The sequence below is a fragment of the Chamaea fasciata genome, unplaced genomic scaffold, assembly GCF_029207755.1.
Source record: "Chamaea fasciata isolate MVZ Bird 193981 ecotype frontalis unplaced genomic scaffold, bChaFas1.0.hap1 SCAF_8, whole genome shotgun sequence".
Taxonomy (NCBI): domain Eukaryota; kingdom Metazoa; phylum Chordata; class Aves; order Passeriformes; family Sylviidae; genus Chamaea; species Chamaea fasciata.
Genome location: NW_027094093.1, coordinates 21,608,770 through 21,634,001, shown reverse-complemented (window position 1 = coordinate 21,634,001; position 25,232 = coordinate 21,608,770). Strand labels below are relative to the sequence as shown.

At 38.3% G+C, this 25,232-nt stretch overlaps 1 protein-coding gene across 2 annotated transcripts in view; it reads right to left on the bottom strand.

Moving 5' to 3' along the window:
- FIGN (fidgetin, microtubule severing factor) overlaps positions 1-25,232 on the bottom strand; it is a 104,994-nt gene that overhangs the window by 41,184 nt on the left and 38,578 nt on the right. Inside the window, exon 2 of one of the 2 annotated variants that reach the window (XM_066190045.1) lies at positions 24,850-24,972. The exons of the other annotated variant lie outside the window; for it this stretch is intronic. The gene's annotated coding sequence lies outside the window, so the exon portion shown is untranslated. The remainder of the gene's footprint in view (positions 1-24,849; positions 24,973-25,232) is intronic. 2 annotated transcript variants of the gene reach the window in all.

The window sequence follows — 25,232 nt, the reverse complement described above, 5'->3', positions numbered from 1 at the left end:
CAAATGAGTGTACTTCCCTTGCTTGCAAGCCCAGACAGGAGAAAAGATGACTGATAATGTCACTCCTATTCCACAGTGGCCTTGTTGACTACTTACTGGTAACACCGACACCAACTGTAAACACAGCAAACTCCACAAAATCCAGTAGGCTCTCTGAGTTACTACAAATTGACATAAGTAAAATATAAAGCAAAAACAGCCTGGAAATTACCTTTCCTCCAAACTAAACCAGTGATTTGATCCCCTTTAGTGGCAATCTCAGCCCTTGCCACAAGTCTGGGCCACAACAAAAACTGCAGAAAAACTGCACAGACAAGAAGCTGAAATAATAAAAATCTTAGTTCACTGAGTAGCATTGTATTGATAGCATTGTCTCTGCGGCAGGATATCACACACGCCACAGAAAACCAGTGATCGCTCTTGCAGGTATGTTTTCTGGTAGTTTCTCATCCGAAAAAGCAGAAACAAAATGAAAACAACTGCAACCCTTCCGAAGAGAGAAAATATCCAAAAAATCAGAGAGCAGGAGTCACCCCATATCCCATCCAGTTTAACTCCTTTTTTGGATGACAGAAATGTAACAGGGAAGGGGAAGAAAAGGAAGAATAAATACAGAGGGTAGCAATAAAGATGTCTAGAAATAAGAGCGACTCGCTCAAAGCTCTTAGCCAAATATTTGTCTTATTGCTGATTTTAGTTTGTGAAAAACATGAAGTTGAGAAAATAAATTACAAATTATAGAAGAGAAAAAAGAACATTTGGAAAATTCATTTTGAAATTAGAGAAAAAACAACTGAAATACAAATAAATAAAATTCACACTGCACAGTAATCCACAAGATGCCTGTGCTTAAAGTGATGAAACAGTCTTTGTTCAGTGAGTCCTGTCTGCCAACATTTAAACAGAGTTTGGCATACTATGCGGTGATCTTTTCACACACAAAAACAAACAGATTTTTCTTGTGCAAGCTACAGACCTCTTCTGCATTTCCAAAATGATTTATAGGGCAATTGACACTTCTTGAATTAATTCTTCTTCAAGTATAACCTAGGAAATTCCATCTCCTATCAGTTATGTCAAATTTGACAGCCTCAGGTGAAATTTCTCCTTTCTTAATTATTTTATTATGCCATTAATTCTCTGAAACCATTAGAAACATTCCTATCTCCCCCTCTGAAGAATTCCCCTGCTTCCTTGATGTCTATAGCTTTCAAGAACCTCAAATAAACAATTTCCTCCCTTGGCAATCTCTTTGCTATACTAAATATGTTTCACTATTGTCACTTCCCTTCAGAAAATAACTACTGCTTATGCATCAGTTTTTCCCCACCTTTCCCTTAGTGTCAATTCCAGAAAGAACAAACAGAGTGATCCTCTCAGAGGCAGAGGTGCCTGATTTCACTACTGTGCGCTACGATAGTTACACAGACATTTCCTCACCCCAGGCCAAAAGAGTACTTTTGAAAATTGTACCTTGCAAATCATATATTACCGGCTGCCTACTGTTCCTCTATGACATTAAAAGGTGAAATGCACCACGTCGCAAATCTATATACTGAAAAAACAGGGTGTGTTTGGTGGCCATGCTGGAGGAAAGGGCATAGTACAGATACCACTCTCAACACTGCTGGTCCCTGGGACAGGCAGCCCAGGGAGGCTGGGCACCTCCATTCCTGGAGAATGTCAAAACTCAACAGGACCAGACTGACTGACCTGATCTAATTTAAAATTAGTCATATTCTGAGCAAAAGCTTGGGGTCCCTACCAACCCAACTTGCTTTCTGTGAATCCCTCAAGAATACTTGATCACTCCAAAAATACAACATGGTACTTCAGATTAGATGTGTACTGGACTCCCCATTGGATCATATGCTGTGGTATTATTTCCCTTACAGTCTGATACCAGATGCAAGAAGTACAAAGACTTCTGGAACTCTTCTCCCAGGAGTGCTGCCAGGAGATTTAGGAGACTATTCAGGTTCTCTTGGACTATAGCCATTTTTACAGGTTGTGAGAACAGGAGAGTGGGCTGGAACACACTGAAGCAAGGGAACAACCTCAAGGCAATATATAAGACAGTACAGTGGCTATCACCTGAGAAAAAAAATAAAACATGGAAATATCCATTGTTTTGGATAATTCCGGAAGGGTAATGGTCAACAAAGTCACATACAATGTCACCACCTTTGCCAAATGACCCAAGCTCTTTCTGGAACACAGGTTTTAGTTCTTTTAGAGAAAGCATTAGCTACCTTAGGGCATATTGCTCCCTCACAACTGAGGGCAAAAATGGACCCTGCCTTGCCCCAAAAAGTACATAACCTAGAAATACTGCTGTCAATCTAGTGAAGATTAGGAATGACTGAATCTCCCCCACTTTATCTACATTTTCTCTAGAATACTCTTATTTCTGCTGACTGAAATGTAAGATCATATACTTCATCTTCTTCAAGACCTTCTGTCCTTTTGCTACTCAGTTATGACAAACCATCAAACCACTGTAACACAGCTTCCCAGCCACAAGGATCAACTCAGCACTTTTGGGGACAGCTTCTGCTCACAACTGCACAGAGATTACTTTAGACACAACTGGAAATGGCAGAGTCCCTTTGGGGTTGGCTTTTGTCAGCCTAGTATCTAATACAGAATAAATATGCTAAGAGCTCCAAGTATAGTATGCTCAAATAAAAAAGAGAAGAATAAAAAATAAATCTATTAATGGCAACACAATGAAAATTTAAAAAAAAAAACACACTCAAAAATAAGTAGCAAATCAATTAAGCACAAAACTGGAGATAACAAAGAGGTGCTCAAGGCTACCAAGTGCCTAATCCTAGGGAGTTCATTCTTCAAGATATTGAACATCACACAACTGAGTTGGCAAAGTAAGTATATAAATCACTGCAAAACCTCATGTGTTTTCTGTATGAATGTGCCTACCCTAAAGTCAAATTGGAATTTCTTGAATTTGGGTTTAGCAATCAAGACAGCAGCTTGCCAACCTGGTTCCTTTAAAATGCTTTGCCTTAGAGAAGATTCATATTGGTAAAATATTCCACAACTGCATTTTCTCTGGAACTAATTAAAGGACAACATTTTTCATAATCATATTTTTAAAAGCAGATTTAAAAAAATTAGAGAGTCAACACATTTTTAGAACATTAGGCCAGGCTGTCAGAATAATACAACACTAGAAAATATTTTCAATACAGGATTGAATCTTATCCAACTTGTGTAAAAAAAACCCCAAAAACTAAAAATCAACACCTTAATGTGAAGTTTTATGGTTGAGGATCCAGTGATTATTTTGATTATCTGACAATCACAAGTTTTGATTATTTGATAACTGCAGAAGTAAGGCAGGTTTATTTTTTACTTTGCTACAAATGTGTTATCTATATCACTGTCTCGGCTAAAAGAGCTGGGACAGCCCGACTAAAGATTGTACATAATTCCCACAGTATCATCTTTATTGTCGTACAATTTGTATGTCACCCTCATGCCTCTCGGCTGCTATCATATGACAGATACTCTGTTTTAAAGGTGGTCACCACAATGATGCCATTTCTGGAGTAGAGTGACATGTGCTATTAACACATGGCAGATTATGATCCCTGTGCAGAAGAATGCTGTCTACCTAAAAGTACTGCTGAAGAAATACAGGTAATCTTCAGTAAAAGACACACATGACATCTTCCGACAGAAAAAACAAACCATGCAACTCGGAACCGTAAGACTATAACTATTTATGATCTCACTCATTTAAAAGGTTATACATCCAGTAGCAAGGTAACTTTACTACACTGTCTGGACAACTGGTTTATCTCAGTAGAATTTGGAGAATCCAGACACAAACTGGCTCAACTGTTAACCTGAAAGTAGCCATTCAGTATTTCCTTAGAATTAATTAGTTCCACTTTAACAGGGAAAACAATTTCAGTGGGAAAAGCACCAGAATAAGAACCATCAAAACAGATCATTGGTAATCACCAGAGAATAGGAGTATTAATCTATCTGATTCATCTGTTGAGCTGTAATAGTTCCTCAAGGGCAGTGTGATGCGTTGGTGAATGAGCCTGGTGTCATTTTTCTGGTCCCTGCTCCAGAAGGACAGAGGTCTGTACAAGAAAGCTTGCTGGGAACAGCAGTGCTCCCATTTTTGCTGGACTGAAGAAAGCAGCTGGATACATCACCAGACCCACTAGATTGTATCTTTGCAGAAAATTTTGTAAGCTTTTCACCAGATCCATAGTGTCATTGGCAACACAGAACTATAGAAAGGTTTGGGTGGGAGGTGGACTTGAAGATTATCTAGTTCCAACTCCCCTGGCATGGGCATTCCACTAGACCAGGTTGCTCAAACCTCATCCAGCCTGGACTTGAATATTTCCAGGGATAAGGCATCCACAGCCTCTCTGGTCAATCTGTTCTAGCGTTTTACCACCTTCACAGCAAAGGACTTTTCCCTAATATCTAAGCTAAATGTGCTCTCTTTAAAGCCATTTCCTCTTGTCCTGTCACTACATGCCATTGTAAAAGGTCCCTCTAAAGCTTTCTTGTAGACCCCTTTAGGTACTGGAAGGTCCTCCAAAGTCTCCCTGGAGCCCTCTCTTCTGCAAGATGTACAACTCCAATTCTCTCAGCCTATCTTCAGGAGAGGTCCTCCAGCCCACTGATAATCTTCAAAACCCTCCCCTGGACTTGCACCAACCTCATGAGGGGGCCCCAGAACTGAAAACACTTGTCTAGGTGGGATGTCATGAGGCCCAGGGTAGAGGGGCAGAATGACTCCCCTCAGCCTGCTGGTGACATTAAGCAGGGTCTGAAGCACTAGAAGAAGTCTCTCTGCCAAGGAAGCAGCATAGAATTTTGACAATCAGAGGAGAAAAACTATAAAGTAAATATGATCATAACTGACCATACAGTTACTATCAGCCACATTAAAGCAGGTGTGGTACATTAGTACACCTTAACATTTTTGCCTTCTGCTGGATATCTGAATATTGTGAACCACTAGGTCTGGGAAGGAAATGAGATTTCACTGTATTTCAGAGAAAATTCCCTGATCACTCTTTCAAAGAGGATAAACACATTTATCTCTCAATTCTGGTCCCTAAGAGAAAACTTATTAAAGCTATCTAAAACTGAGATGCTGGAGAAAGCATGATGGCAAAGACAGCATTATCTGTTAACCTCAAGTTAGGATTTTGGTGACTGAACAAAAATGTTTATGGTATCAGTAAACTCCTACAAGCATTTGGACTGACACTATGGGTAAAAACTAAGACAAATGCCAGTTATTGTCAAGGATAATAAGCTATTAAGAATTTTACAGACAAAATACAAGACAAAAGGAATAGATAGTAAACTATTATTGAATGAAATAGAGAAACTGGAACAAAAACTTAACATATCAATACATGTTAAATTTAATGTATCATATTCCAAGCAAAGACAAAATGATCCCAGTGACGTAGAAGTTCAGAAAAGCTGCTGATGCTGAATCATCCAGAGGTATAATTTCATCTGCTCAGATTCCTGATGTAGGAAATACTTACACAATTTCTGTGTTTTAGAAAAAGTATTTCCTACTGAATCGAACAGAAACCTATCCTTTCTTAATCAGTTGGTCTCCACTTGGCAGCTGGACATGTGTAGAATATTTCTAAAAAGAAACCAGGCCACTAAAGGTTTTGAGCATCTTTTCTTTTACTCATTCACTTCTTAGTATTTGTCTCTGCATTATGCACTTTTCCCCTGCTCTGTTAGCCACCTTGGCTCTGGAATCAATCATTTTGCAGTCTCTGACCCAGAATATTGATTCAGTATTCTGACAGACACCATTCAGTTATAATCAGTAACGAAACCCTAAAACTATATTGTTATTCACATTCATTCATTCACTCGTTCATTCCAGTAATATGACTAAACAACCTGTAACTTCTTCCATCAACTCTTTACACAGTAGCCACATCATACCAGCAAGAAAAAAAGTAAAGCAAAAAATAAACCATAAAAGTCCAAACAGGCCTCTTGGACCATGATAAGATCATGCTTTACAACACAAGCAAAATAATGCTAGATACCCTTTTAATACCCTTCTTTGAAAGACAAATATAGCCTTTACTTCTAATTTTCAAATGGGTCCATGTGCCATTCTCTAAACCTTTCACAACAGACTCCTACTCTTTCTGGTGTCTGTATACAGACACCAGAGTCCCACAAAATATCCCATTACACCCAATGCTAAATTTCAGTTTCACCTGATGTCACCTTTCATTACCACAGGCAATTTAAAGCTCAGGCATTTTGCCATAGCTGAGGAGACAAAAAACTAGAAGTTACTTTAGAAAAATTATTTCTCCAAAAAAGTCAAGGAAGAATGTATAAGTCTACTCTCTCCACTCCCCCCTCTCCCACCCCATCAGGAATTATTCCAAAACATATTTTTCCATTTATTTACCCTTGCATCAGTAATAAAACTATTATTTTCTTAACTTTACAAGCCTACAAGACAAAGAATTTTGTAGATAAACAAAAGGTGAAATTTGATGGTGCCAATCCTTAAGCCTAGAAATGAGAAAAATACAGGTAATCAGTTCTATCCTCTCTTGCATAGATACACCACATCTTGTCAACCCAATACAGACAGCAAGAAGTAAAACCATTCTTTTCAACACAGAGGAGGGGGAAAGGAATCATCAACAGAGAGAGAAAATTTAATAAAATAATTTAAACAGAAATTACTTTAGTTACAGAAGACCAATAAAGATGGTAAAAGAAGCAATCAAATAGCATGTTGATAGATCTCAAAGCCTTTTTCTTGCAGAACACCATAAGAGAAGGCATTGAGAATTATTTTGCTTTTTACTGTCCAATCATCCTATGTTTGAATGATAAAAGTATGTACATGATGGACTAAGTCCCAAGTCCTATTGTCTTTACTGGACAATCTGTAGACTTGAATCAGCAATCACTCTACCAATGCCAACAAGTCTGAAAGGCTTGCCTCCTTGTGTAGGCTAAGCCAAATGAACAGGCTAGCAGTTACTGCCTGAAACAGTTATCATCCCAACTGCAAAGGACCAAATGAAAAAAAAAGATCTTCCTTTGGCATAATGAGCAAAAATAAAATGACAAAGTTGTCTTGAAATAAAAAAAAAAAACAAAACAGACATTTAACATAAAATGGTTTCTGACTGTTGTTAACTTCAAGTAAGGAAGACCTGGGATATGTTCTCCTTCCTCCCTACAGGGGAATTCTATTAAAAACATCGAATTCAAATAATGAGAACCTCATATATATTACAATGGGAACAATATCTTCTAAGCTGAGAGAAATAACTCCGAAAGAGTTAAAAAATAAGTTCCTTCACCCCAAGATGAATCTCGTCCTCAATTCCATCCTTCTTAAGATGAAGCTTGGAAGAAGAACCCATATGGATACAACAAGTTATGCCTAGCTATCAAAATGTGTCTTTCAGCAAGAGAATTTAAGGGAAGAGTAAAAAGGGTTTGAGGTTGACCTGAAAGTTAGTTTTATAGCAAATGGTCAAGAAGTCAAATCTAAATAACCTTTTCTCTCTTGCTTTTATCAAAACATAATCTGAGAAATGTTGTAGAACACAGATTTAAAAAGGAATTTTGAACCCTTGATATGCCTAAACAACTTATCTAACTGAGGAGCAGCAGAGTAAAATTTTTGTAGTAACTTATGCTTTGCCTAAGAATCTGTAAACTGGCTAGATATTACTAAAATCTTGTTACACAACATAATCAGAAATCTCATTCAGACCAAGTGACAGAGATATGGAAATCAGTAGAGGCAGAAACCAAGGGAAAAAAAAAAGTGTAAAAGAAATACACAGGAATAAGGGAAGGACTTAAATCCATCCCACTCCTATCATTTTGATGTCAATGGCAGCAGGAGATTATCAGAGGCTGGAGAGGGATCTCAGGTCAAATCAGGTCAACAGGAGAGCAGAACAACAACATAAAGGAATTCCAGCCACTTCAGCCAGTAAGTCAGCTTCACTGGGGATCCAGTTTAATCCTTCCCACACAAATTCACATAGAATGGAGAATAAACAAGAGGAGGTAGAGGCATGCACAAGGCTGCAGGGCTAGGACTTACTGTTAGCATAGAGGCATGGTGGGATAGCCCCTAGGACTGGAGTGTTGGAATGGAAGGATACAGGCTCTTTAGGAAGGACAGCCAAGAAAGAAGATGAGGAGGGGGTGTCACTCTCTATGTCAATGACCAGCTGGACTGTGTGGAGGTCTGACTGGGAATGGATGAGAAGCTGACTGACAGCTTATGGATCAGGAGTAAAGAGAGAACAAGAACAGATGACATTATAGATGGAGTCTGCTACAGGTTGTCCAACAAGGGACACCAAGCAGATAAGGCTCTCTGCAGACAGACAGAAGCTTTGTGTTCCTAAAACCTGGTCCTCACGGGGACCTTCCACCTCATACCTGTTAGAGACACAACACAAAAGGGCATAAGCAACACAGGAAGTTCCTGGAATGCACTGATGATAACTTCCTTCTCCAAGAGATAGAGATGCTAACGAGGAGAGGAGCTACACTGGATCTGGTTCTCAACAACAGGTTGGGGCTGGTGGGGAGTGTGAATCTTAAGGGCAGCCTTGGCTGCAGCACCTATGAAATGGTGGAGTTCGAGACCCTTAGGGAAGCAAGGACAGCACACAGCAAGCTTGAGGAAAGCAGACTTCGGCCTCTTCAGGGATCTTCATCAAGAGAACCATGGGATAAAGCCATGGAGGGAAAAGGTGTTGAAAGAAGTTCATTAATATTCAAAGATCGCCTCTTCCAAACTCAGGAGAAACGTATCCCAACAAAGAAGATGCCAGGTAAAATATGTCAGGAAGACTTTATGGATGAAAGCTGCTCCTGGACGAACTCAAAAAATGAGACTACAGAGGATAGAAGCAAGGACAGGGGGCCTTGGAGCAATACAGAGAAATTGTTCAATCAATCAAGGATCAGGTTAGGAAAGCTAAAGCCCTGATAGAATTGTCTGACCAGGGTGTCGATGGCAACAAATAAACATTCCATAGCTAGGTTAGCGATAAAAGAACGAGGGAAAATGTGGGCCCTCTCTGGAAGGAAATGGGAAACCGAATTAGCTAGGACATGGAGGAGGCTGAGGTACTCAGTGACTTTTTGCCTCAGTTTTCCCCAGCAAATGCAGGGAGTGGGAGAATGAAGAACCACCTGCTGTAGGAGAAGATCAGGTTCAAGAACATCTAAAGAACCTAAAGGTGTCCAAGTCCATGGGACCTGATGAGACACATCTGAAAGTCCTGAAGAAAGTGGCAGATTAAGCCACTATTCATCACAGTTTACCGTGTGCCATGGCATTTTGGTGAAGTCCCTACTGTCTGGAAAAGCAGAAAATAATCTCTATTTTTACAAGGAAAAACGAAAGACTTCAGATGCTACAGGCCAGTCAGTTCACCTCTGTTCCTGGCAAGATCTTGGAGCAGATCCTCATGGACACAAGGCTAAGGCACATGGAAAATAAAGGGGTGACTGGTCACAGCCAAAATGGCTTCACTAAAGTCAAATCATGTCTGAGAAATTTGGTAGTCCTCTACAATAGTTAAAGTTAGGGTTAGTGGATAAGTGAAGAGCAACAGCCTTCATCGACCTGGACTTGTGCAAAGCATATGACAGTGTCCCACATGACATCCTTGTCTCTGAAATGAAAAAGGCATGAATTTGACAGTGGAATACTTAGTGGATATGGAGTTAGCTAGATAGTTGCCCTCAAAGAGTTGCAGTCAACAGCTCAGTCTCCAAGCAGAGGCCAGTGACAGATGGTGTTCCTCAGGGGTTGGTATTGGGACCATTGGGGTTTCACATATTTTTCAGCAACATGTACAATGGGATCAGCGGTACCCTCAGCAAGTTTGCTTATGACACCAAGCTGTGGGGTGTGGTCGACATGCAGAAGGGAAGGGGATGCCATACAGAAGGACTTCGACAGGTTTTAGAAGTAAGACTGTGCTAACCTCATGAAGTTCAGCAACTTCTGGATACAAGGTCCTGCATGTGGATTGGGGCAATCCCAAGCACAAGTGCAGACTGGGTAGAGAACGGATTGAGAAAAGCCCTGAGGAGGAAGACTTGAGCATGCTGGTTGATGGGAATCACAGAATCATGGAACAATTTAAGTTGGAAAAGACCTCCAAGATTATTGAGCCGACATGATCTGGCAGTGTACTCTGGCAGCCCAGAAAGCAAACATCATCCTGGGCTGCATCCAGAGTAGTGTGGCCAGCAGGTTGAGGGATGTGATTCTGCCCCTCTGCTCCACTATTGAGAGATCTCATCTGGAGTACTGAGTCCAGTTTTGGGGCCCACCATTTGGAAATTATGTGAAACTCTTGGTAAACGCCCAAAATGTTTTCCAGTTTAAGTCGTGGTTTATAGCAAATCTGTAATGTTTCAGAGTGCAACAGAAAGTGTTAGAGAAATGCAAATCTCAGTACTGGTTAGTGCAGTGTCTATAAGCAGCAGACATAATAATTAATTGAAGTAATATATACTGCTGATTCACAGTAGAAGGAAAAAGCCCTACTGCACATAGCTGGCAGTACAACAGATACTGCTGGAGACAGGAACATTACACATTACTATTAAGACTTACAACACTTTCAACTGAAGACCAAACCTTAGCTAGCTAGAAAAGAATAGCATTAAAGCTCAAATGTATGTGAAAATCCAGGATATTATACTATAATCCAGCAAATGATTTATAAAAAAAAAATGTTATTCAAAAGCATTAGCTTCTCTGAAGACTCATAACATACCAAAGTGCTGTCCTTATTTATGTTCTACATGTATAGCAATAGCTCTGTACCGGAAGCCCATGCCATAGGTGTTTTAGCCAAAAGTCTAATATCACTGCTTATTTGCCAAGGCCTCACAATCCTCAACTCTGGGAATCCTTTCAAAGAGTTTCACACTTTCAGGAATAATTACGGGGAGGGGAAAAAAAGATGTTTTATTTTACCTGCGCTATTGTTGCAAAAACAGTTCTTTTGGGTTGTTGAAACACTGAGCTTTCTGAACACATACCAAAAAACCCAAGAGATGCTGTCTCTGTGCAAACACACATGCACGGCTCTGTTTGCAGGAAATAAGAGATTAATTATATATTTGTAATAGACTATTTTCTAATAATACAATTGTTAAAATGAGGGGATGGGGGAACCCACTCACTAAATTCAATGGAATAACAATCTTTCCCTTGGACCCTGAGTTTATGCCTTCAAGTTACAAAAACAAAAACCCTGGAGAACTGGCAAAAAAATTATCACATTATTGTTGGCACCAAAACAAAGGAACTTTTAATCTATTTCAACTGAAATCATATGATCCAGTAGCCTGGGGGAAGGGCTATTAATAGCAGTCAGAGCAAAGAAGAGAAGACAGCAGTTTCCTCAGCCGAGAGCAAGGCAGCAGGTTCTCTGCAGCTCTTCTACGCCCTCGACTCAAGTGCATGAGGCCAGTGAGATGGAAAGCTCAGCATCAGTGGGCTTGCAGAGGCAGAACTGGGCACCTGGGCTTGACAGCTTCTGACAGACATCCCCAACTGCAGCTACAGCCTCACACCGCAGCCCTCCCAATGCCAACTGACCCCACTTTTGATCATAGCACATTTGAAGAGCTTTTAGGCTACTTCAGCAACACACTGTGTGTTATTGTACTCACAACTGTAAAAGACAACAGCGACAGCACTGTAAAAATTAAATTGGCCATGAGTAAGTCCCCATCTCCTACTTGGTATCAATAACGCATTCCTTTAATGAGGGGCAGGAGAGGAAAAAAAAAAAACAAAAAAAAACAACACAAAACAACCAAGGAAGATGGAGAAATGGCTTTCATCAACAGAAATGCATACACCAGCCAACAAGCTGAATAATCACAAAATGGGGGAAAACCCTGATCCAAGCATTAATAATTCAATTAGTATTCATTGAAATAACATTGATTTTAATTAATCTATTTTACATCACTGTTTATATCCTATCTGCTTTCTATTACAGCTTAAAAATCATTAGTGAATGAGCCTGCTAAGTACTCATACCTTTAAAAATAACAAAAGGGAGACATTAACTTGCTGAATGAATATTTTAAAGCCTCAAATAGTCAATAAAGAAAAATGAAATGTAATTGCCTGTCGCTGTGCATTACTAATATGGAATACACTAGTACGTTGCCAGCTGTACTATATACATAATTTGATTCATTGGAACTTCAGTATATTAAAATATTGGTAAAAACTGCATCAGCCACCAAAGAATATTCTTACCAACTTGTATTTGCACAATACAATAGCTGGCACTGTTCAGCGACTGACTGAAGCAAAACATTTCATTTCTTCTACTGCTCCGCTCCGAGCTCATCCAAAATACACAGGAACAAAAAAAGTACATGTTTCTGCCTGATGTAGGCCCAGTAGATCAATAGAGAATATCTATGCCCATCACAGAGCTTTGCTGGAGATGATGTGGAACAAGGCACATTTCTACAGGAAACTCCAAGAATCACTGTAGTTCCTAAAGCTCTGTGCGCCACAAGCCAGAGCCAGCGAACATGAACTTCGCTTCCCTACTTTAGGACAGTTTCTCTCTTTTATGTTGGGCAATGCTGACAGTCTGGCCTTGGCCCTTTGGCAGGGTAACTTACCAGTGAGTCCCCACCAAGTTGGATAACAAGATGAAGAAGAGAGATGCATAGGCAAATGTAATTTAATAGAGAGCAGCAAGACCAGTCTGGGCTATCTGGTGTATTGAAATGATTTTATAAAGAGATAAAAAAATAAATGCTATCCTTTACATTACCCTGTCATTATGTTTTATGTCATAATGATACATTTAATCCACAATTATTGCTATCTTTTAGTTTAGTTTAGTTTATTTACTTTTGCAATACATTGAGGAAAAATCTGACTTTGGATGCAGCCTGATGTTCTGTCTGGCTGGGTAACTACAGAGATATGAAAGTTCAAGTGTTTGGTTTCTAAACAAGGTTTGCAGCTACCTATAGGTCTCTAATTAAGCTCAGTCGATTTTTATTAGTTTCTACGGGTTCAGATATCATTGCAAGGAAATTGAAATACTTTTAGTCTTTTCACTGTCAGTCATCTGTCTTTGCCTAAGAGAGTCTTTCACATCACAGCTTTTACCTCATTCTTGAACAATGCTCATACTTGTTCTCTTAATTGATACTTGTTTACACTAACGATTTCTGCTATGTGTGAAATACTTTCATGTGTAAAATAAACTGTAAGTAGCATTTCTCCATCTCCACCCCAAACCCATTATCTAAATGCTACAAGTTATTCCACATTTCTATAGACAGAAACACAGAACTGCTGATTTTATTTAGTAACAGTTGTGGTCACCTTAGGTGTGCCAACAGTTCAGCAAGGGGCACAGGTTGCCACTGCACATTATCACAGGATAATAGGACAGAAGAATTTACATTCCAGATATCTTTCAAAAAATACCATAATTGGCTTATCACCAGTACTCAACCAAGTGCAACATAAAGCTCAGGCACAGGCTTATTTTATATATGCATACCTATCAAATATATGTGTATAGATAGCTATCTACATCTTTTTTTCTCCACACCATGTGCAATATTGAAATACATTATGTTTTCCATTGGCAATACACACCTTGCACCAGCCTGCAGCCTGTAGATACAGTAAACACTATCACTAAAGCACAGAAATCTTTGCACACCACCCCTGTAAACAACCTCAGCGCACTTCAGTTTCCACAGAAGTATGTATTTGTTAAAGCTCTTTTACTGAAAAAAGAGAAACACTAATAGCACCATGGGAGTTTCAAGAAAGGCAGGCAAATTATGATCACATTTACCATCTAATTTGCTCTCTGAGGCTTGTTCAAACAGTGCAAACATTGTGCTCCTCTTCTTCATTTGTTCTGACAAGCAGGATGACAACTAATCACCATCAAGAGCTTTCCCACTCTCCAGGCCCCCGTTTTCTGTTTATTCAATTTGATGCCTTCCAACCAAGGAAACCGTTAGCACTCCCTGCCACCCCAACTGAGAAGGCCAGCTCTCCAAGGCCAGATTTCAACTAGAACTCTTTGCAGGGTGTGAATCCAGTGCTAAGCAGGATTAAACAGGCTCTTTCGGCTCTGCAGCGTGTGATACCACCAGCAGTGGGTTCTATATCAGTTGACAAAAATATCTAAGGGAGGCAAATAAGGTTTTAGACTGGCACAGAAAAAGAAGACAGAGGAGAGACCTCTGTCTACCCTCCTCCTTTATTTTCTCCAAGTGACAGTTCTGTGATCTACCAAAGCATTGCCATGCATGCCTTAAAATATAATGGAAAAAAACCCAACCAAACAAACAAAAATCCCCCCAAAACAAACAAACAAACAAAACAAAAACCCCATAGGAAACCACAAACAAACAAGCAAACAAACAAACAACAAAACAAAACACCACCAAACGCAAAAAAACCCCCACACCTTGGGAGAATACTGGAAAGTCACTTCAAGAATGTCTGTCCATTGATAGATCTTGTCCTGACAACTGTTGCACTGATTTGCCTTGATAACACTCAGCCACACAATCAAATTACCTTGACTTTATGAGTTAAGCCAGTGTCATTGTCCACATGTCCCCTCTTCACCCACAGCTTAAGCAAGACAAGACAAATTGAAAAGACAAAGGACTAAGCCATAGTACCCCGCAAGCACATTGGGCTATAATAATACACAGTAGCAGATGCATAAGCCAAAAAGATGGGCCACTTGAAATAAACCTAAAAGTGAAAAATTACATTGAACATTGATATTTAAAGATGCAAAAAGTATGTATTGTATGTAAATAGGGACTCACTACAATTCGACCTTATTGATCAGAGGTCATATCAAAATGGGGCAATATGTTAACATATATAGCATAAACAATTATAAAAATTTTCACTGCTTCAGCTGTCTGATATTCTATTATTTCTAATAACACAAAGGAAATAATGTTAACAGGCTAACTTCAGACTCACCAATTTCAAGAGATCTTGAGCTTTGCATTAACCAAACCCACCGCAAAAATTCTTTCTTTAGCTTTATAAGCACTTGAAAAATGCAGCCAGGCATTAATTGATAAAAAGTACACCCTCTTACCATGAATCCTATCCCTTTACCTTTGGGTAACAGCTCATAACCTTACCAATGTCACCAGTATCACTAACCAGCACCACTGCATTAGAGTTGGCTATCCAAAAAATTGACCCTAGGGAGCTGCCTGGCTCAAACATTTTTCTACTTTTTGAAAGGTTTCTAAATGTTTTCCTGGATCTTGCAATCCTTCTGCCTACACAAATAATTAAACTAGATAGTCTGCACTAGAATACATTTAGTCAGGTGACTTTGTTCATGAACTATTGTGAAAACTTGTCCTAATACAAAGTGCATACATGGGTGTAGCATTTCTTTCTAAAAAATCACTATTTTTATAAATGTCTGCTCGGGTAAAGATCTAGAAATACAGTATGACAAATACAAATATCTCTGGAGCCTCATACATGGCAAAGGGATAAAACATGTGATGTATAACCCATCACTTCTTAGAAAAACTATTTGGAACTGAGAGGGATTCTGAAAACTGAAGAAGGTGAAGGTTTCTGTAAAAGGCACAATAAAATTTTTTACTAAGAGGTAGGTATATTCTTGGGAGGAACAAAGAGGGGGGAACAAGCCATTCCCCTTGGTCCTGCTGCTTCCAGAAGTACTTGCAATCTCTTTTTCTTGGAAAATATTTAGGGGACATGAACATTAAGATGGTTGTCTCTGCTGCATGTTACATGAGAGCCTTCAGTATTTTCTCTATTACAATGATAAATATCTTCATGGCAGTAAGAGGTTCTCCCACATCACTCTGCCGTCCATGCATTACACCAGTCTATGGACCAAAGAGGTGTATTTCCTGATTTAATGATAAATCTGGTGGCCTAATGGATTTTAGATTAGACCAGTCCACTCTTATGTCAGTATATAGTCTTCAATAACTGTCTGAGTCTGAAGATGTTGAGTGCTCAGCTACTTTCTCCAGACACTTCATATGTAATTTCTGTAGGCTATGATAATGATACGGTCCATATAAAATTCAGAGATGCCTTTTCCTTTAACCATTACCGCTGTTTTCTAGTGGGCTCATTTGTGATTTTAATTTGTAAAGATCAATAAAGCCACTAGCCCCTAAGTCGCATGACACTGCAGAGCTGCAAAAGAGGAGTTACGGATTCCTTTCATCTCATCAGCTTCACAGCATTAACTTCAAGGATCTTAAATTTTGAGCTTCTACATCAGACACAGATACCTGCAGAAAGAAACTGAAGCCCAAAGTAACTTTCTTTAACAATCAGTATCCTGTGCAACTTCAGTGATGTTAACAGAATCAAGAGGGAGGTAAATCAGTGTGTGTTTTTGGCAGCTTTCCCTTTTCTGCCAATTAGAACAATTAGACTCTAAATTTCACATTGAGCTAAAATAAATTAGCAACGTTGTTTTGGTGAAACGTTAAAGTAAATAGTACTTGCAGCATTAATCATAATTGCAGTTTTTGGAGTTATTAATATCACATTCCCATTGGCTCATTTTCCCATGCTTATGACAGTGAATGTATTTTGATGTGTGACATCTGCTTTGTCTGTGCCAACGGAGAGAGTTGGGTTTCAGCTGTTGAAGCAGCAGTCTGCCAAAGCAGTTGGACTCACCTTCCCTCGAGAAGACTTCAAGTGCCTCTGGGGAGGCACTTGGGTACAGAGGAGTAGAACAGGTGGAAGGAAATAGTAAGAAGACAACTGGTTTCAGACATTCTTCTCCAAGTGGTGGGGAAAAGACAGCCAGGTACAGAGGCATGTAAAAGGTAGACTTGGGCTCCTAAGGAAGAAAACACCTGAACCCTTTGTTTATTCTTAAATGGCTCATAGGGAGTATAGTTTTAAAAAGTATTACAGCCATGACAAGACTCTTTGTAAGGAAACAAAGACATTCTTGATGGGGAGGCAGGCTTTAATAATGCTTTAATAATGGTACTCTATTTTCTAACTACAGCCACTATGTTATAAACAAGCACAAACTGCAGGATCTTTCATGCTATTTAATGCTAGCTGAAGGTGACACAATAAGTGAAATTCAATTTAAAATGTAAGCAATATATTTTGATGTGTAATAATCTCCCCTTAAAATAGTTTTAGTATTATTCAATTAATAGAGAGATGCTTTTTCAATACTGTAGATGTGCAGACGATACTGTCAAACATCTGGTCTGTCCACTCCTAGCTCTGCAGACCTCTTTGAGGCCAGTTCAGATTAAATCCAGGTGTTTCCAGCCAATGTCGTTCTGTGCTGCATGGGATTCGTGAGAAGCAGAAAGCCAGAGACACAATGGCAGCATGTGGGAAAGGAAGCAGCTCTGAGCAGACAGACTGAGAGCTGTTGTTTAAGAGGAGTTAAACTCAGAGTCCACTGAAGGAAACGGGAATTTTGCTACCAACATAGACAAGATTTTGATTGTCTCTAAAATCCTGTCAAATAAGCAAAGCCAGTTGACTTCAAAGAGCTTCATCATTATGCTTGAGATGCAACAATCCTAGGTGGGACTTGAAATAATTTTAGATTACAATTTCAGGTGGAAGTCCTGTCAACCTTTTTTTTTTCCCATTTAAGGGCAGGTTTCCTTATATGAAGTATTCTCTTCCATTTGAACATTGGACGAAAACCCACATTTCCAACACATCATAGTAAGTTTTTTTACAGCTCAATAGTTACTAGGAATTAAGCAGCCCACATCCTTGCAGTGACTTACAAACCATGAATAAGGACATGTAAGAATAGACTGAAGCAGAAGGGAGTCAAGCAGTAAGAAAACTAGGAAATACAAATATTTTACCTTGTCTTACTATCAGCAGATTGCTTTCAGAGGAACCACAAGCTACACAAATATAAAACAAAATATAAATACTAATTGTTCTTATCTTTTGTCTGTACTCAACATGCCTGAGGTAACTATTGAAGCAAACATTAACAGGTGATCTTAAGTAAAATGACATCTTGGTTTTTTTGGCCTTCCAAAATGCCACATGAACTTCTTACATGGCGGACCAGTTACAAGAAGCCACATCACATAAAATAAGAAGGATTAATTTTCCGTTCAGCTACTTGCACATTCTATCTCAAACGCAAAAAAACCCACCCCAAGTCTGTCTGAAGATAGCATATTTCTGAAGAAAAGCATATTTCTGTCTTTAAAGGAAGCACTACTGCAAGTCCCCTACCAAACTACATAGGTTGTCAGCAAAGCCAGTGCATGCCAAATCTAAGGACCCTGGCTGCAGAGCCACCAGCTCTGCCTGTATGAACACTACTGCATGCACATGTTGGTCCAGGGCATTGTGCACCAGCCTGGTCAGTCTGAAGGACAGTCTCGCCATTCTTCTATTTTTAAGGTAAAAGGCTAACTAAATCCACAGTGCACAAAAAACCCCTCTGAAGTACTTTTTTTTTCGCTAAGTTCAATAAGAAAAGTATTGTATCAAGTGGCAGTAGCTAGGTAGTCTTTATTGGGCTCATAATCTTTTATGATTTTGCCCTATTCTCTATATAAGTGAATTTCTTAAAATATCATTTTTAAAACAGCACTACTTCTTCTCATGATAGTGTTTCTTTAATATATTAACTTTCCCACATCCCATACTTTGATGGTTCGGCAATTTTCTAGTTCATTTTAAATCATTTTTTGACAAAACAATACCAACAGTTCAGTAAGTGTCCCACTGCATTTTGCAATCTACGTTTCTTTTTGAAATACCCTCTTACTGAACAGCTTTAGCAACTAATAAAATTCTTCCATTTCAAAGCTAAAAGAATCCCATTAAGCACTAAATTCCTGAGGAAGGGGGAAGGGCTAGTGATACTGACTGTTGATGGTAGATTTTGGGTTTAACACTAGTAAAGCTTTTTTAAAACCAGTAATACATTGCAATTAACAGGTTTCATGCATAATCTACTGTTAGGATTTTTTTATATTTGATGCTGTGACACACAGATGTGTACACATACTTGTAGATACATGCATACAGGTGTGTAAATATATAAAGGTGGATATACATAAGTATATAGGCACACATACAGACAGGCACATATATACATGCATATCAGCCACCACTGTTAATTTTTGCTGTCTGGCTAAACAATAATGAACAAAAAATATAGTGGAAAGTCACCACTTTGAAATTAAATATCTTCTTATGTGGTTGATAAGACACAATAACTAAGAGGAGTAGAACCCTGATGAAGGTGCATAAACCTTGTCAACATAAATTTTGTCAGTTAACAGTGAAGCGAACCACTAATAGGATCACTCCCAGTCTGTGATCGATGGAAACTTTGCATCAGTAATAGTATAATAACTAACTTTTATAAATTATGAACTCTTATTGCATTCTCACTTTGGAAAAAATACACACCCTTAAAAAGAGCACTTTCTAAAACTAGGGACATAAGCAGAGCTCCAGATCCAACTTTTTAAAAAATTCACCCCATTTACTTCCTAGTATCTGTGCATCCATTGGAGACAACCTTTCCCACTTGAGACGGGAGCAATTTCAGCCTGCTTCAGAACAAAGCAGAATACCTTAGGTTAATATTTTCTTTAGTTTGGCTGTGATACTTTTCTTCAACTTCCATTTGAGAGAAAAATCTAATGAGGTTGAGGACTGCACCTTATACAAGACGCAACCTGGACTTTTGCAAGAAACAAGCACTGCATTTTTAAAATCAAGTTCTGTAAACCTTTCAAATAATATGTTTTGATTCTACCATGGACAAAGAATGCTTAAACTCTCTCTAGTCTTAACATTTAATAGTAAATATATCTTCTTTACAGTCCATGTGAGATAATTTTCTTTAAACATGGACTATTTATTTTTTTATTAAATACTTGTGTTAAAGAACAAGGTCAGCTTCAGAATTCCTAGAAAAGGGCACTAGAACAAGCCACCTGAAGAATGACACCAAGAGAAGAGTATGATAGGCAACAGGTTTGAGAGAGGAAGGTAGGTCTGTTTAAATTTGCTTCAGTCTCTTCCATTGGTAGTATTTTGGTGAGTGGAAATAACAGCTACAGAGTATTTGTTATTTCACTACCATTTATAACATGTTTTGGTTGTATGAACTACAGAAATATATGAACATGTATTTTTATAAACAATATATATGACAGTCTTAAGTTCAATTTATTTCATGAACAGAAATGTTAGTCCCTTTAGTCTAAGCCCCATTATCCCAAAGACATATATAACTATACTAATAATTTCGGTTTTGTTATTGTCCTGGCAAATCACAGCATTACAGAAGAGGTAAATTTGTAAGGAACCAGAGTAAGGTATCACAATATTTATGTTACTTATGGTAATTTATGTTACTTACAATAACATAAACATTGTCATCATTTCTACTTCTTCTAGACAGGATAAAACTGACTGCTAAATAGCAAAGATGTTTCCAAGTTCTCTCATCATTTGATGCAATCAGTGTAAAAGAGAAAAAAACTGAGATCTAAAATAAATCCCGTGAAGAGTCTGCCTTAGTGGCACTCATTTTAGAACAGTCTGCCTTTGCACTTTGATTTATAAATGCTAATTATCAAGGTCATCACAAATTTGTGAGATATTTTAGGTTTTTTCTCTGCTTTTCTATTAACCTGAAAAATAGATGTGTTCTTTCTAAAATTATTATTCTAAAATTCTAGAATATCTTAGAACTATACTAGAGCTGCCTAGACACTCTTTTCAACAATTTCCCTTTTCTTAATTTTCAGAGGTTACAAGAACCAACTGCTCTAGCTACTGCATTGAGAGATAAAGATGCTGTTCCCCACAACTAATGTGCCCCTCCATTGCAACATCTATTTTTCAAATTATTAGTATCTTCTTTGGAAAACATCCACATTTGTTTTCCTATTCATGAGGAATATCTTGTATTTTTTAATCCTTTTTATCTTGTAAAAAAAGATAGAGTAATTCTCTCCTGCAAAAAATATCCCTGAAATAACTCAAATATAACTATTAAATCTAGCTTCAACCTAGACCTGGCCATTCTTCATGCCCACATTTTACCAGGTAAGTCTGGCTTGAGATGTCTAGAATCAGTGACAGATGGACCATCTAACTAAAGCAAATACCTTTAGGCAAAGCCAAGCCACCAAAATGACTTCTGCTGCTACCGCAGTGGGCTACCATTAGAGAAAGAGAGAAACAAATGAAAATTTTCCCACACATGCCAGGATTGTCACTGACACAATGATAATTGACTTACAAGAGGTGATAAGACTACAGACAAATGATAATATCATGGCATTCACCTTTGTGCTGTCCTCCCTTGTGTCTTTAATAAGCCTCTCCAAACAGGTTATCTGCAGGAGTGGTGAGGAAGTCTCATCTTGGAAAAAGATACCGAATAAAGTGGAGCTCTCACGTGCATGTCAGGTGATTAAGTCTCACTGCATACACTGTCATACAGTGAGTGGAAGATAAGTAAAACACCCCACCAAAAATAAACAGAGAAAATATGGTGCCCAACGAACTCTGACTTCCCAAAATAACAAATAAGCAAGTAAAACTCTACATCTGCAAGACAAAGGTGCCAGCAAAACAGAAAAGTAGTCAGCTGCTTTAGATATCAACTGCCTCTGAACACAGGATACATATATCAGCTTTTAATAAATTCAGTTGAAGATGGATATGAAATTATTCCAGAATTTGAAGAATGCTGTTCTCTACACATGTGTGATATAGCAAAACACGTGACAGCTGTTGGAATTGAAACCAGGGAGAAGTGGATTTAGAATTTTCTTGGATTGAAAAAGACAACCGGGGCAGTTTAGTGGACATTATTGAAGGCAAAAATTGTCTGATGGAAAGGATGGCCAGTTACAGAACCCAATAGACTTAAACATTAGAAAGAATTCAAAATATTACTAGAAATGTTACAAGCAGCATAGACCAGTATAGAAATTAAAAGCTGAAATTTAACAAAAACACATCTTGGAATTGTACCTGCTTTGGCAACTATCATGTGGAAATACACAGGTTAACATGCAGGGGAGAAAGACAACAGTTGCATGATTTTGCAGACAATCAGCTGAAACTCACAGAGCATGTATAGTGGGAGCAAAGAAATAAATGATACTAGTACCACTAGCAAAGAAAAATTATTCAACGTAGTAAACACCTTCATAAAAGAATATTTTTGGCACTATCTTCAACCAGAAAACTTCGATGATGTAAAAGATACAAAGATTTTTATTTGGGTGATAATATTTTGAACAGGAGTGGGGTGAAATGCAAGAGAGCATGGCCAGAAAATTCTAAGGAAGAACTTGCACTTTCAAAGGCTAAATCCAGGCGAACATGTTGCATTCTAGAGAGCAAAAACAACAAATCTAGGCAAGGAGTTAACTGGAGGAGTTGATTTCATGGTGAGGCTGTCACTGACCAGCTCTACCGGCCACACAACGGGTATTATGGTGCTATGGAATGAGCTGTGGAATGAGGAACACATGTAAAGAACTGGCGATTTACAGCCGAGCAAACTGTTTCTAATGAAAATCTTTGACAATGCAATCAGTGTTATATCTTTTTGCAGGTATTTGCATCAGAAACTCTATATTTTCTATGGGGGGTGTGAGTGATAATATTTCTGGAATAATGACCACACAATGGTTTTATCTAAACATAAAAGTAATAAAGCTAAAATGTACCTACTGAGTAAGACTTCAGAACTTTTTAGTATTGAAAGGAACCCAGAACTGACTAAAATGGGTCTTAAGTCGTCTCTGTCTTTTGCTAAAAATGCTCAGCAACTTTTCTTCCTTTCCAGGTAGATATTTTCTTTTTTTCTCTTCCAGAAGTGGAAGATCTGCAAGCTAAGATCAAAGCTCAAAAAGCTTCAGCAGTTGTAGACACTTTCTAGAATGCTCAACAAAATTTAATTGCTAAAGCTTTTGTTCAGAATGAAACAAACTTAGAGGAATGCCTATTCCCCACGTCACCAAGGAGTCAATGTTCAGTGCAACAATGGGTATTTCACATTCATTATATGTGAAAACTATTCAGAGGCTGAAAAAATATCTCAGATAAGGGTTGGAAATACCTTGAACAGGCCTAAAATGAAAGGCCAGAATTGGAATTTTCAGTGTCATCCCATATGCCAAAAACTACAATGAATAAGTCAACACAGGCAGTATAAAATACTGATACTGCAGCTCCAAGTAGGATAGATTTGTTTATGCTGCTTGGAAAAAAAAATACACTTCTTTTAGATTAATATTCTCAGTCTGCTGAGGCAGCATCTCCTAACAAAATGACATCTAAGCTTGTGATGGTGTATATGCAGTATTTTTACTAGATACAGCACAGCTGACAGTAATATCCAATAAAGGACAATTTATTAAACAAAAGTATAACTTCAAATAATCAAGAAATTTAAAATGTTTATTCTCAAGAGTAATGGATTTAATGACAACAATAATGCAGATACTGAAAAGGGCACCTAGTTAGATTCCAATCCATGTTATAACACAGCAGTATCACTTTCTTTAACCAATGCAGGTAACTGGTAGCAATCTTTAAAGTGCTACCAGAAAACACATATAGAACAAAATTATTAGAGAACAATAATTAAAAACATTATTAATAATACAATTTATTTAATGGGAGGTTAATATTATAATTTATTTAATGGGGGGTTCCTTCCCATTGCCACGGTATATAATGCTCTCTGTGTCTTCATAGTGGGAAACATTAGCTGCAAACCTTAAAGAATGCAAGTGAAAATCCTGGAATTGCTGGGTACTGTAACATGGGAGGAACAGGGCACCCTATTTCAGTTTCAGAAAGGACAAAGATAAGAGGCATCAAATTTACCTCTTAGCTTAATGAGACCTAGAGCAAATAACAATGATGCAATATTTAGGCAACTGAACATCAGAACACAGTTAAAGAAAATGGGCTTTCTGGCTTTGCTTAATACTGGATTCAACTTCTCAAGTCTAAGTAACAGCACAAAACATCTCAAACTCTAACTGGATTAAGTAATAGAATTCATTATTAGGTTGGTTGTTTATAACTTGAAATTGTGTTGAATGCTAACTTGTTTATTTAGCAGAACTGTTACAGAACCTTGGAAAGAAATGTCATTGTGGACCAAATACCCAAGTTTCTAAACCAAAGAACCAGTTCTACAAAAGCTCTTCCACTTGAAGAAGGAACAGTCAGATAAGGTGTAATTTTCGAAAGTAACTGATCAGTGATAAACTCATTTTCCAGACTGTTGTGCACTCTTCATCCATAGTCAAGGATGTGGCATTGGACTCTGCCTTCTGTCAGAGGAGCAACACTCCTAATATTATAATTTACACTCATTCAGAATTGAAATGCAGGGTTTATTACTCAAGAGCCTGGCAGCTGAACAGCAATATGCAGATCTACCCTGTGAACAGTATGTACTGTAGGCAGAATTGTTAGAATGAGGGAAAACTAAAGATAAAGCCAAGACTCCTGGTGAGATCTATCAGATGCTTATTAGCACCAGAGATTTCAAAAGCTACATGACAGAAGGGATAAAATAGCTGAAAATAATCTCATATAGTGTACAGTCAAGGAGGAGACACAGAAATACCAGTGCTATGTGTGAATACAAGCTAAACATTTGTAAAAGCAGTTCAGCAGAACAACTGATGTAAAAAGAAGACAAAAGTACTGACCTACTTCACAGCTCTTCGTGTTCCGACTACCTCACACAAGCTTTAAGGCTAACAGTTCATCTTCATCCTCATTCATTCAAAATCATCCTCCAACTTTCCCTTTCTCTTCATCTGCCAAGAAACCTGCAAGGCGATTATTAATGTAATGCAATGTGGAAAAGCAGTTGAATGAAACAGTGTCACTGCATTCCAAGTATGGTGGAAATTTCTTCCAAGGATCTCTATCAAGTCACCTTTGATATTTATAGTAGATTTGCAGCTCCATCCCCCCAGTTAGCAAACTTCTGTGCATATCTACTGAAAAAAGAAAGGAAAAAAAGTGCCTTTGCCTCAGGACAAATGAAAAGCTATTTCAGTTATAGCTGTTCTTGACAGTGTCTGGT